We start from the raw sequence: 13,889 nt of genomic DNA on the forward strand, positions 1-13,889 counted from the left end.
TGGCCAAATGTACTGTACAAACCCTGAGGTTTTCTGCACGTTCAAACCGTGTCAAGACCAATTTAAAATATTTGAAATCTAGGAGACATAACAGGCATTATACTAAGGATGGCCTCCTCTAACGTCCATTCAGCACAAGGAGGAATTTGTCATGTATTCCCAGGTGTCACCACCAGATAACACAGGAGAAGTCCTGCTGAAGCTCCTTCTTTGCCTCTATGATTTCAGTCTTAATAACCCTGTTGCAGCTGCTGTCCTAACCACTGGCCCCTGCTCTTACCTCTCCTCAGTCTGGGTCAGGAAAAGCACAAATATGATGTAAGAAAGTCCTTCCTTATTTTGTTATTCTTCTAATTAGCCTTCAGCTGAAGAAAAAGAAAAATCAAGAAATCACCTCTCTGTAGAAAGAATATTCTCTGAGGACACTTGAGGAAGGATATCAAGGAAGTATTCATGTAGCTGAACAAACTTCCAACTCCATAGATACTATGAAAATTTGTTTTATGTGCGCTGTATGACTGAAACAGGGGAAAACAATCTTATTTCTGTTTCCATCTCCTTTATTATGGGCTTTGGACAGAGGAGATCAGCTCTTATCATTGCCAGGCATCTGTAATGCAGCACTTCTCAATCTTGTTTTTACATGGAAAATAAACCTATTCTTCCCATATAAAACAGACCTTATCTTAGTGCTCCCGTTTTAACTTTTTTCTGGTTTGTCTGAAGTAGGAAGTACCCAATTTTTATGCACTTACCTTTCAGAAAATGAAATATCGCTCCTGGTACTTAGAAGCCCATTCAGCTTTGCTTTTCTTGCTGCGTACGGGAAGTGATATTATCCGCACTCCAGGTCACTTTTTTCTTTCATGTTACACGCTTTGTCCTCTTTGGAAACAGTAGGGAAGTGTTTGAAAGGTGCTTTCTTCACGTTCTGCAATGCACAGCTGTCCTCATTACCCATAACCAGAGAATCCAGGTCATGTTTCCAGGTGTTACTCCAACTTATAATTTTGAAATGTTTTAAGAACAAGTTAAAATTCAAGGCAAGATTTGTCAGTACAGTATACAGCCACAAGTTCATTTCAGTGCTTGCAAATACAAAGTTTCACTGGATGCAAAATATAGATTTCATGTTGTTTTCTTATTAAAACAGTTTGAGACCGTGAAGTTTAATACCCTATATGGTCAGATATGAAGACAATTCATTACTAGGAGTGCTGCCAGCTAATGTCTTAATCATTCCTCTGTTGTAGCACACTCCATCCCTTGAAGATGGAGTTACAGTATGGAAATTCGAAAGGATGAGTTGATTTTCAATTCCTCCATCCTGAGAATTTTCAGAGTTTTCAAATCCAACTCTGGATTATAAAGGCTGTAGAGCCAGGTTGAGCTCCACTGTGATGCAAGATTTTATGGATATTCCTAAGAATCTAACTAGAAAGACATCTTTTGAAGCTGTGTGAGAAGAAGCTGTAGAAGCTGTATCCAACATGGATAACCTTTACCAAGGCGGAGAGGATGCAAAGTTCATACTGAGAACACGAGCTGTGGAACAGGCAAACAGAAACCTGTCTGGCTCATAATGTCAGGTGTTGACTGGGCACTAACAAATTAACCCAATTATTAGATAATCCTGGCTTGTCAACATTGCGAGAATTGCCTCGTGTTACATATTATTCCTTTCCTCTCCTACCACCATTTCCCCTGCTGGCATTTGCCTTGGCATCGAGCCCTGGAGAAGGATCAGACCAAGGATGAGAGGAGGGCACAGCAGAGGACCTGCTTGTTCCTGGTATGGAGGAGCTGTGCCTGCTATCACCACAACCACCCCGTGTGCTTCATGCCCAGACTTGTGGGACAGCAGTTTGGGCACATTGATGCTGGGATGGCTCTGCACCGGCTGCCTGCTTTCAGAGAATTTTAATTTCATGTCAGTCACAGAGCATTAGGGAGAAAGAAACAAGCATCATTCATAAAACAAGTCAAGCACAAATGTATTTTCACAGCGTGGCATCCTGATTACACTCAGGCACATGCACATCCCTCCAGCCCATCCAAACACACCTGGTAAACCCCAGTGTGTCATCCGTGAGCTCCCATTTTCCTCCATACTGTCACAGTGGGACAGTATGGAGGAAAATGATTCTTCAATCTGAGAGGAAGGTACTTCCCCAGAAATTAAAGAAAAAGATGCTCCCAGTTTGGAATCAGGTGAAAACATTTCTTCCACTTCTATTCAGTTGCTTTTCTCCCCCTTTGTTAATCTACTATGAAAGTTTTGAAGTTAGTTGCAGTATTTATTTAAAGTTAGTTGTATTATTTAATATCCTATTGTCTAAAGCCTATTGCTTTGGTAGGGACTCAGTGGAATGGCCTCTGCTTTGGTCCATTTGACAAGTGTTTCCCCTGTCTGCTGAGGCACTGCAGGGGCAATAAAAGATCTTTCCTCCCTACACTGCTAGCAGAGACAGAGCTTTGCAATTTCAGTTCACCTCAGCAGGTGTGAGCCATCTGCATGCACTGAGCCTTTCCTCACTAAGCACTGCAGGTACATCAGTGTGCACGGCAGCTGCTCCAGCCCAGCCACCCCGACTGCGGAGCCTAACGCCCTCAATCATTTGATTTCCCTTTTCAAATCAAATTACTGGGGCTCTACATTAGCAAAACTCGTTCTCACCCTTCAACGGATTCCTCATTTTCCCTAATCTTGTCTTTATAGTGCAGATCCTGGCTACTCTAAAACCCATTACTTCCAATAAAGATCCTTTAAAGTAACTAGCTCTTCCATTTTTTCTCTTCTGTCACCCTAAAACCTCCACAAAAGCAGAAGGGCTTTTAATCAGTATCTCCCAGCTACGCTACACTAAGCACCACTAGGGTGGTGCTTGCTAATTTTGGTGCAGGCAGACACTTGCATTCTGTCCCTGAGACAGGAAGATGTGGATAAGTGAAACCAGCTTTTGGCCTGTGGCTCTCTCCCCTCCTGCTGTCGCTACATTTTTATCAGGGTTTCTCCTGCACAGTCTGATAACGAAACCTATCTGTGCAACTGGGTGAGCAGCACCCCACCACATGTCCCTTGTGGGAAGGTGGGTGAGCAACAGATATGGGGGACCACGGAAAAAAAAGAGCATTTCTTCCTGGGGAAAAAGGCCAAGGAACAGCAATTCAGGAAATCACCCATCCCTCCAGCACTACTACAAAATCACAGAAGCCTCCACCAGCAATATCCATCTTTATTTCCTCCTGGTCTAGGCAAGCCCCATGCTGAAGAAGCCTCAGCAAAAGAACAAAACAGCCATCACATTCACATCTCTCTGCCCTTTTGTCTCTGTCCTTTCCTTGCTGTACCAGACCTTAGCCCCAGCTCATGACCGCATATTTATGAAGGACACTGACCTACTCGATTCAATCCTTGAAAGACCTACAGCGCTGCTATGCCAAACCACAAATAAAAGCAATCTTTGAAAAGCAGATAAACTAAATAAATAAATAAATCCCTCCCTAATCCTTCTGTTTTGGCAGAGCTTGGAAGCATGCTTTAATGCATGAGTAAGTACTTAGACATCTCCAGGCATCCTACTTTCCTCCTAGCCACCAGCAGGATGACTTGGAACCTGTCTGCTGGCACTGTGCTCACTGTGTGTGAGGAGCTCAGAGACCTGGGACTGCTTTGCCGTGGCCATCCAGGAGCCTGGGGATGGTTTCTGCTCCCCAGTTCCCATGCACGAAGGTGTCACACCCTGTAGAGGCAGTCACCCTGTTGTTGAACCACGGCACAAAGGGGAGCTGGCAGCAACGTTGGAACCATTGAGGAAGCCTGGCTGCCAATGGGCCTTTAGGAAACCCATGATTTATGATTTGCCACAGTAGCTACGTGCTCATTTCTTCCCCCTGGGGTGAAGGACCCAAAGCTAACAATGCTGAGTCCTTATCTGCAGAAACATTTGCTGGGGAGTGGTCCAAAAGTGACTGAGGCAGGGCTAGGTTCTCTGAAGTGCTTTGTCCTGTTCCCAGATGAAGAAGGTTTGCATCCAGTTAAATCCTTCGAGATTTATCAGTGAGTACATATAGAGATGTGAGTAAGAAAACAGTGTTGGACACAGTGGTAAATAAGAGGTAATGCCCCTGTGTTCCTTATTCCAAATCAGTACATTCTGTGGCAGATGGCTAGCCATATCTGAGCTGTGGTTTTAACTCTGATAACCATATAGCACATCTACTAACAGCAGAGAGAGGTGGCTCAAGATGAACAGATGTTACAGATGAAGAAGAGCTGATCTGGCTCCACTGACAACCCAGATAACAAATTCAGTAGTGTTTCCACCAGTAGGATGGAAGGACCCATTAAATATGTCATTTCTTTCAATTGCTAGAGGTTGCTATCTGCATCCCAAGGAGGCATCTCCCTCACTTTTGCACACCACAAAATCAAGAAACAACCTTGTCTTTGCCTTCAGATCCAGATGAATAGGTGTTACTGTAACTCTGGATGGAGATCTGCTAGCAAAGATGAGCAGAAGCTAATTTGGGGGGATATGGGGATGAAGCCAGGACTAAGGGAGGCTGTATGAGCTGGTTTGCAGGCTGAGGAGATGGTGCTGTGGGTCCCAGCTGAGATGCACTGGCAGAGCTCTGTGTAATTTTTTTTTTTGCGATGCTAAACCTGTTCCTTGGCAGAGCTCTTATTTAAAGCCGTGCTGAAATCCCTTCCAAAACTCAGACAGAGAAATCCCCAAGTGGACTTAACCCTGGTGGAGTTCCAGGGCTGTCCCTTGGGGTCCTGGCACTGTGGTCGGGTCCCAGAAATTTGGCTGCTGGGCTGGCAGTGCGACTTGAGAGCTGTGCAGCGCTCTGGGATGTGGGGCAGTGGCACATGGGGGACATTTCTGAGGGTTTGTTCCCCCCAGTGCCACTGCACTGCCTTTGCTGTGGGGCAGTTACAGGCTGGGGGGTCAGTAGAGAGGCTCCTGAGTTTGGGGAGTTGTCTCCCCTCTGGAGGGCTTGAACAGATTTGACACCAAGGGAAGAGACCCGCTGTGATTTTTAAATCATTGCTAATCCCTGAGTGTCTTTACTGGCCCCTGGAGCCTGGAGACCAGCAGCAGCTGGAGCAGAGCTGAAAGGCAGGAAACAATTGGCCTTGTTAGACCTTGCTATTGAGGGAAGGGATTTTTCATTTAATTGTGCAGCATTTCCAGGGCGGGTGGGTTTCTAAACAAGACCACTGTCTGGTCTAGGGGGCTTCCCTAGGAGAAGGTGAAGATGCTCTCCCTTCTCCAGCCTTGCTGAAGATCAGCAGGAGGTCGGGGAGGACCAGAACAGGCAGGGAGCCCCTGCCCAAAAGGCAGCTTTCAACCCTGCCAGGCTTTCACCTGCTGCCCTGCGGATGGCACCGGGGCCACCCAGCCCGTCCTGTGCCCCCGCCGCGGGGCTCGCGCTGCCCTGGCTGCCAGCCTGAGCGCTGACACCAGCTCTGAAGTCACCATCCGGAGCAGGAAGCTGGGGATTAGCGGGAACATTGCTTGTCAAGGGGATAATCACGGGCACATGGCACAGATCGGATAGCCCTCCCGCCAGCCAGAGCTACTAATGAGGTGTTTCCCCTGCTGCTGGTGAAGGGCTGGTAATGAAGTTCCTGTCCTATTCCCTTTCCCGGAGCTGGGTATGACGGCTGTCAGACAGGAACCTTCTGTCGGAAATACTCTGCTCCTTGTCCTTGTGGTTGCCCTTCTTCGTGCTGGGCACAGGAGCTGTGTTGAGTCCCTGAGACCCAAGGGGCTTCTCGAGGCTCATCCACACCGACCTGCCCCAGCCTCCCCCATACACACCACATGGCCCAGATTCACTGCTCGGCTGCCTCTTTTCTTAAAGGGTTGGGCTATTTAATTTTAATTGGTATTTACATAACGAGTAACCAAGCAATGAGCTTGTTTTTCACATAGGAATAAGGCCGATGCTAAACAGCCACTATGTACTTTGGGGTTTTGCTCAATAAATACGTCAGCATAAGGCAGGTGAGTAAAATAAAGATTTTGCTTTTACAGGGTACCGAAGGCTCTGCCCGTGGAGTGAAAATTGTCTGAAGGTGGTTGGAGGTCACAAGGTAGCCTTATATTTGTGGGTCTAATCTAAGGACATCAATGGAAAGTACAATTTGAAGGCATACTCCAGGAAAATGCCCTCATTTAAAGAAATCCAGATCACAGCAGGACTCTGCCATAGTCCTGATAAAGAACAGGACAGTGGCCTGAGAAATGGGCATGGATGAGATGGCACTGACGAGTGAAGGACATGGCAGAGGGGCTTGGGAACCCGTGCTCAGCACGGTCTGCCTCCTGTTTGCACCTTTATGGTTCAGTACAAGGCACCCGCTTCCTGACATGGGCTCCTAAGTGAAAGACTTTAGCTTCAGAGAAGCATGAAAAAGACAATAAAGTTTTAATTAAATAATAATAAAATAATAATAATAAAAGCTACAGAGGCTGTCAGAGAAGATGCAAACCAATTTACAAAGCAGGCTCAGCCCTGCAAGGTACCGGAGCTGCCCGAAGCCCTGCCCGGAGCCTCTCCCCAGCTGGCCGGGCGCTGGGTCTCACAGGGCAGCTCCAGATGCCCCCATTCCTCTTTCCACAGCGAAGCTCCTGTGAACCAGGGTCTCCTTCATCTCCCACAAAAGCTGCTGACCTCAGTCGCAATGATAATAATAACACAGACTGTGTGGGTTGTTTAGTTAATGAGCCTCAAATTCTTGGGCGAAAAGAAAGGTTTGGGGACTTGGCTGGCGAAATGAGGGATGGAGCCAGGAGCCACGACCTCCTGGTCCCATGATCAGTCTGGGGGGAAGGCTGTTGTGTTTGGCAAGGACCAGCAAAAAGCAGCTGCCCTGGATGCTTTGGGCTGCTTTACCTGCTTCAGTTCTCCATCCTCACCCACCCGGCTGGGAAACGCATCTGCTGAGGTGAGTTGCTAGCAGGTAAAAGGTAAGGGTGCTGGTTTATTTTATTTTATTTAAATCCTCATAATTGCTTTTCACATGGCTATATTCACTGTTATTTATTTTGGACTCCAGGCAGGATTTTCCCTTTCAAAACTGCACCCACTCAAACTCGGCAGCTGCCTTAACTAATGCAAGAGGAATGAACTGAGATTTACAAGGGAAGGGAACGCATACCTTCCTGGAAAATGTTTCCCTCTTATCAGCATCTATCAGCCACAGTCACCCTAAAGCTCTAAATCTGGAAAGGGACAAGTTTTTATTATTATTTTTTTTTTTTCTGGATGAAAAGCCTCTGTGTCTGGGATATGCTGCCGAGGACAGCTGTAGCTGGTGCAGCTGACATCAGATGTGGAAACTCGAGGTCTCCTCTGCACCTCTGCTTTGCCTGTAAAATTGCCCAATCTTTTAATTTTCAGAGGGTCTTTTTGGAAAGTTGTTAAGGAAACTGTTGAAAGGAATGAATTACTGTTGAAAGGAAGCCTTCGCCTCCATCACCTATCATGGGTAACCTCCCAAACCCCGACCCAGTGGGACCTGGCAGCTGCAGGGAGGGTGGACTTCAGGGTGGTGAGCACCTCAGCAGAGGAGCTGAGCTGCTAGAAGCTCCTGGGATGAAACTGTGGTGGCCTGGAGGGAGGACCTCTGCCCACCAAGAGCTCCCTCAATGGCATTTCTGCCTTCTCCCCTCCCTAGTCCTCACACCAGATCTATGTGGACATCTAGCCCTGCATTTTGGGACCGCAGCATCTCCCGCATTGTGCCACCTGCCCCTCAAGGTCTTTGGGATTCCTCTCCCTGCTTTCCACTCCCATCAGAGGCTTACACAAGGGATTATGAAACCAAATGACTTTGACCTTTGAAGCGGGGGATCAGTGGCTGGGCTGGGCCCGATTCACTGCAGAAATATTTACAGGCGCATCAGGAACACTGCCTTAATTTCTGTTATTCTGGGAGAAGGCAAGGAGCCAGCCCGTGTTAGGCTTGATTCATGCATTGAGATCTTCATCACGACTCGCAATTTACCTGCCCTGGCCTTCTGCCGTGCCCTGGGGAGCAGCTCAGCTGCGAGGTGGAATTTGGAGAGGTGGAATTTGGAGAGGGACAGGAGACTTCGGGTGCTTTCAGTGCTGACTACCAAGGCTGGGCCAGCACTGCAGCAGCACCCCCAGGGCTGTGACCAGAAAAGCCCTCAGGCATCAGGCACAACCTTTTTTTTGGTGCAAAAAGCTGAGAATTTGATGACATTCCTGGTGGATGGAGGAAGCACGTGCCTGTTCTTTGGGGAACAGGGGGGAATTCTGGAGGATGCACGGTTCTCAAAACCTTGTGTGCCTCTGTCAAAGAGGAGCCTGAGTTAACAGCCTGAGCAGGAGAGAAAGCCCAGGCTTGCTTGTTTAGCTGGCCAGACTCACAACCCTTTTTTTTCTTGACTGTTCCGCTCAGAGCTGGCGGAAGGGGCAAATTTGAGTTTGCCAGGACTAATTTTAGTAAGAGACAGATTTACACCATTTCCCTCAGGGCTAGCTACATTAAAAAAAATAAATAAAAAAAAAAAAAATCAAGCACAGATTAAAATCATGCAATTACCATACTATAGCAAATAAAAACACTAGCCAGAGATGTAATCTTGTAATCTCACGTACTATTAAAATACACTAATGACACAAAACACCATTCACAGATACCATCTCCTAGATGAATGCCACACACAATGGCCCATCTAAAAGCGATTGCTTGCATTGTTTGAGGAGTTAGACATGGTGTTTGTTCTGACATTCCAGCATGGGCTGGGGTGGGTAAAGAGACCGGGTGGTCATGATATGTGGTGCCTTTCGCTTTCATGTGCTGCTCTGAATTTAGCCTGAGATCGTTAATAGGCAGAAAAACATGAGGACTGGTTGATGGATACTAGGTGGGGTATGCAGTATGAGCTGGGAATGTGTCACAAATTCCTCCCAGAGCCAGGGGATAAATTAAACATGGTTCACATCGTGAGCAAGCTGAGGAGAAGGGGCAAGCGATGCTGCATGTGGAGACTTGGATTCTGCCTAGGCTCCTCTGCTGCACCCAGCATCGTTGTACCTTACTGCCTACCATCCTTTTTGCTGCTAGACATGGTCTCCGGTTAGGCAATTTGTTGGTGACTAGCAAAACAAGTATCTTGGTGTGTTCTGGAGATATTTACAATAAAACACGTTCATTTCCAAAGGACCTTCCCATCCCCACATCTCTCATAACACAATGACTGCCTTTCTTTCAGGACATGGTTTCTCTTCCACATCAAAAGCAAGAACTTATGACAATTCCCACTGCAAATGTCATGACCTTGCATAAAAAAGGAAGACTGATGGCTATAGTAGAACTGAGGCATAACAAAGAGAAGAGACAAGACTGGGCTTATCCTAAACCACTTCTGAACTGTCGTTTTCTTCTTCCAGCAAGGTGCTTAGGGAAACATTGGGACCATAGGTGGTGTAGCCACAGAATAAAACAAATTTTTTTGTCCTTACTTTGTGAAGTTTGCTCCAAAAGACCTGGCACAGACATTAGTGGATGTCCTCTTCAGATGTATGGAGAAATAAGGATGAATTAGTTTTGCCTCACTGCATGGAAACATTAAGTTAAAGGCCCATTTACTGAAAAGGTCTATGTGATGTAGGAACCAAATGCCAAGCACTGCAGCTTTTCCTTCTCCTCCATACTGATGTTTCAGCTCCAGAGCATGCACACAGCAGTCACAGAGGCTGTGCCACCTGCAGCAGCACGTTGGTGCTGGAATCCCAAAGCCACCTCTGAACCATCCCTGAAAGCTGAGGGAAAGCTTGCTCTGACCAGCAGCCACACGGGCTGTTTTGGTTTTGATTTGCAGCAGATTTGATAAGAAAGCTCTCAGGAAAAACAAATTTCCTCTTGGACTCAGTCGAATTGGGCACATATTCCGGCACACCGAGTTCCCTTTCCTAAAAGCTCATGAAGTAGGCTTCTAAAATTAGGAATAAGAGGTGAAGTCCTGGCCCTTTTTCAAGCAGGGACCATTATCCCCAGGACCAGCTCTCACTTGAGGGTCACTGTAGACCCTCATCGATGGAGAGCAGTGACAAGAAGAAAAAAAAAAAAGTCTTGATAACAATCTTTTATCTCTAACTGTTATTCCAGTGGTCTCTTCTGTTTCTCCTGCTGCCCTCACACTGTCTCATTCCGTAGCCTGTATCCACCACCAGTGCTGCTGTACAAACAGTTCGGTGTTTGGCCCAGAGACGATGAATCGCTGGTGCTCAGCTGCTCCAGCAGTGTCACGTTCCAAATTAAGCACCTCCGTTTTCACTGGGGTCATTGCTCATATGCAGCAGTTTCTTTTTTATTTAGTCTAGTCCAAAAAAAGGGCAATTACTATCTCCCTGCAAATGCCAGGGCTGCAGGGGTTGGCAGCTGTGACATCCAGATGCCCTGGGAGATGCGCAGAGCAGCCCAAGGGGTCCTGCCATGCCCCTCCCCAGCCCCACAGCACCTTCACAAGGAGGATGTGGGGACTGGCACATGTGGCAACGTGAGGGATGCTCCTGGGTCAGAGCAGGAGGGCAGAGCCCTCAGGTGACCCATGCCGTCCTGCAGACCCCAGTGTGGACAACAGCCTCTCTGCTGCCTCCTTCCACAATTCGAGGTGGACACGGCCCTTGGTGGGTGCCAGGGCTGGGTGTCTGGGTGCCGTGGGGGTGGCAGCATCTTCTCCAGAGAAAAGAAGCAGGAATTTTTCCCAAAAGGCAGCCCTGTGATTCTGCTCACTGTGCATCGAGCAAGGAGCTGCGCCTGGGCTCCACCAGCCCCTGCAGGGAGCCCTGAGAGAGAAACCAGCAACCAAAAAATCATTTTATCCCTGAAACACTCATTTCTAATCGCACTGCTGCTCCAAACTAACAGAGAGGAGAGTAACCAGGAGCTGGGAATCAGAGGTGGCTCCCCCTCATGGACTGAAGAGCAGGAGAGGAAAGGAACTCAGGAGCACACAGATGCCACCACGGCCATCCTGCTGAAAGCTCCCTGACTCCTGCCAAGCCGCTGTGTCCAAAGCAGAATCAGGAAGCCAAAACCCCCTGGAGACCCAAAGCCAGATGTGTGTGAACAAATGCAGCAGAAAATTGGGCAGAGCAGAGCCTCTCCAGCAGTTGTCCCCTGGCTGCTCCGTGCTGCTGGGCACAGGTGGCTCTGGCACCAGGTCACCGGCGGCAGAGCTGGTGGTAAGCAGCAGCCACACGAGGAGGAACACCTCGGGGCTATTTGCATGCTGGTTTTGGTGGTTTTGCAAGCCCAGGGCCTGCTCTGAGCAGCTGCTTTCTGTCAGGGTGCTTCCTGCATTCCTGCCTGTGATAAGCATCTGGGAATGAGGGGTGAGGGCAGCATCCCAGCTAGTCCCGAGGAAGGTCTCTCACACCCCAAAGCCTGGCTGTTTTTTCCCAATTTATGTCAGTTGGGCTAATAAAAGTGATTACCTCTTCCTACCAGTCCTGCCTTTCTCATTGATCCCACGGGCTGTTCTTCAAATGTCACCTAGCAAGGAGGGAGCACACAGCCAATTATAAGAAGAGAAAAGATTGGCCTGATGGCAGAGCAGCGGGGTCCGTGGTGGAGCTGTGCTGCACGAAATAAATGAGGCGGGCCTGGCTTTGCCACCCAGGATGCCCAGAAGGAGACATTTGGTAGTGGGCAGAGCCCCAGCACTTTGGGCAGTGTGAGAAATGCAAACTTTCTTCTCCTCTTGACCTCTGTGCTGAGGTTTGGTGTTATTTCTGTTTGAATAGGAAGCCTTGAACGTGCTAGAAGGTAACAACTACTCAAAAGCACAAATAAAGGCAGGCGAGCCACAAAAGCAACCCACGCTTTGGGTCATGATGATGATTATATTTTTTTTTTTTTATGTGGGGTGAATTCCTGCCTCTGTTTTGAACCCGTGCTCACTACTCCACTTGCTGTGGGTCACGGCTGCTTAGCCAGGGGTTTGAATCAGCTCGTGCCATGGGGGCACCCCAACACACCTCACATAGGTGAGCAAAGACCCAAAGCAAGCAGAGAGCTGCGGAATCGAGGAAGAAAGTTTGGCCTTTCTGTGCTTCCTCCACCACACCCCACTAACCACAAGAGGTTCAAGCCTCTCTGAGTATAGCACAACAAAGACAAAATACTGACATATAAGCTGGGCTTGCTGATTTCTGCATCCTGGGCCACAGAAACTTTCTGAGAGCTGAGGCAGGCTCTGGGAGAGGATGTGGGACTGTTACCAGGGACGTGCAGGACAGAGCTGAGCTTCGACTCCCCCAGAGTTAGCGTATTTTGTACTAAGTTCCCAAAGTTGCTTCTCCTCCTTTCAAGACTCAGTGCTTCTTGTGAGGATGAGCATTGGCACATCTGTTAGGATAGAAAGCCAATGCTTTCTGAAAGCTTTGATTTAGCATTAGAGAATCCCCAGAAGTTAGCATAACCCACAAGAAAGAGCCCAGCACACCTGCCAGGTTCTTACCAGCAGCTTGCCTGGATCTTTTGCTAGCGTTTTCTGATCAGGTCTTTAAAAAGAGGGTTGAACAGTGAGCTGAGTACGACATGTAGCTCCCACACCTCCCACTTCTTCCCTGCTCTGCTCCCCTAACACCACACCTGATCCATACCTTCATTTTCCCAGCAGTTTCTTGTTTTGCATCCCCTGCAAGGTGCATGCTGCTAGCCCCTGAGGGAGTGCAGGGACCTGCGTGCAGGGAGCAGGGTGCAGGCAGGGCACCCAGCAGATGCTGAACCAGCCTGCATTTGTGTGCAGACCTCACCCTCAGCTGCTGCAAACTCCGTGAAAGCCAAAGGAGAGCTACAGGCGTACAGCAGCTGGTTACAGTTGTACCTCCTGCATGAACGTACAGCCTGTTTATCTCAGTAGCAGGCAGTGGAAACTCGTGGTAATTAGCTGCGGTCATCAGTGTTCCCCTGAACACTTGGCTCCCCCGAATACCCATTTCCTGAAGCCTGCATCTGCCTGCCGTGGGAAGAGGTGCCTGCGATGCTCTGTTCTCCTCTCTTCACTTTTAAAACCTCAGGAGCGTGCAGACGCAGAAGCGGCGCGTGGGAAGCCACTAGTTAAGGCAGATCCCCACCGAGACAGAGCGCTCGCACTGCTGAAACTGCCTCTCATCTTATTTCCTGATTCCAACACCTCGTTTGCCCCTCTGTCTTAAACCACAAAACTTCCTCTCCTCCACCCGGCTCTCCTCTATAAATAGCCCGGGCTGAGGCGGCGCGAAGCCACGGACACCTAGCGGGGCTGAGGGAGGGCTGCTTGGCACCGCAGCGCTGCGCTCCTCTGGAAAAAAGTGAGGGAGCCTCACGGAACCCCTTCAGACCCTGGTGGCTGACACGTTTTGATCAAGATTCAGCAGCAGGAACTGCTTAATTGCTAACAGAGGCAGCAGCCACCCTCCCTGCCTTGCTGCTAGCCCAGTGCAGCAGCCAGGGCGCTGAGCTGCAGCCGCTGCTGGTGCAGCTGGTAGCAGGGGGTAAATGCAGAGGCGACGCTTTCTCTTCTCCCTTTCTGTGGCACAGGGCTAGCAGCAGTGCCAAGCACAGCCCCCGGGCCCCGCTGGCACCTCTGCGAGCCCCCAGGGCCTGCAGGCAGCAGGATGAGTCTGTGGGAGAGCAGCACCAGGGGGAGAGATTTCAGCGCAGAGCGATGGGCAGAAATGAAACTCCAGTGGCAACATTATCTCTTGTTGGGTTGAAAGGAAGTTTGCAGGATTCCTTAGTCCTTATTTAGCAAATTTGTTTGCTTTGGAGGGAAATACTTGTGATGGTGGCCGGGGTTAAACACATGCCTGGCTGCGGCGTGGCAGAGCACAGCACGCAGCAGTCGCACAGC

The sequence above is a fragment of the Anas platyrhynchos genome, chromosome 14 (assembly GCF_047663525.1).
Source record: "Anas platyrhynchos isolate ZD024472 breed Pekin duck chromosome 14, IASCAAS_PekinDuck_T2T, whole genome shotgun sequence".
Lineage (NCBI taxonomy): Eukaryota > Metazoa > Chordata > Aves > Anseriformes > Anatidae > Anas > Anas platyrhynchos.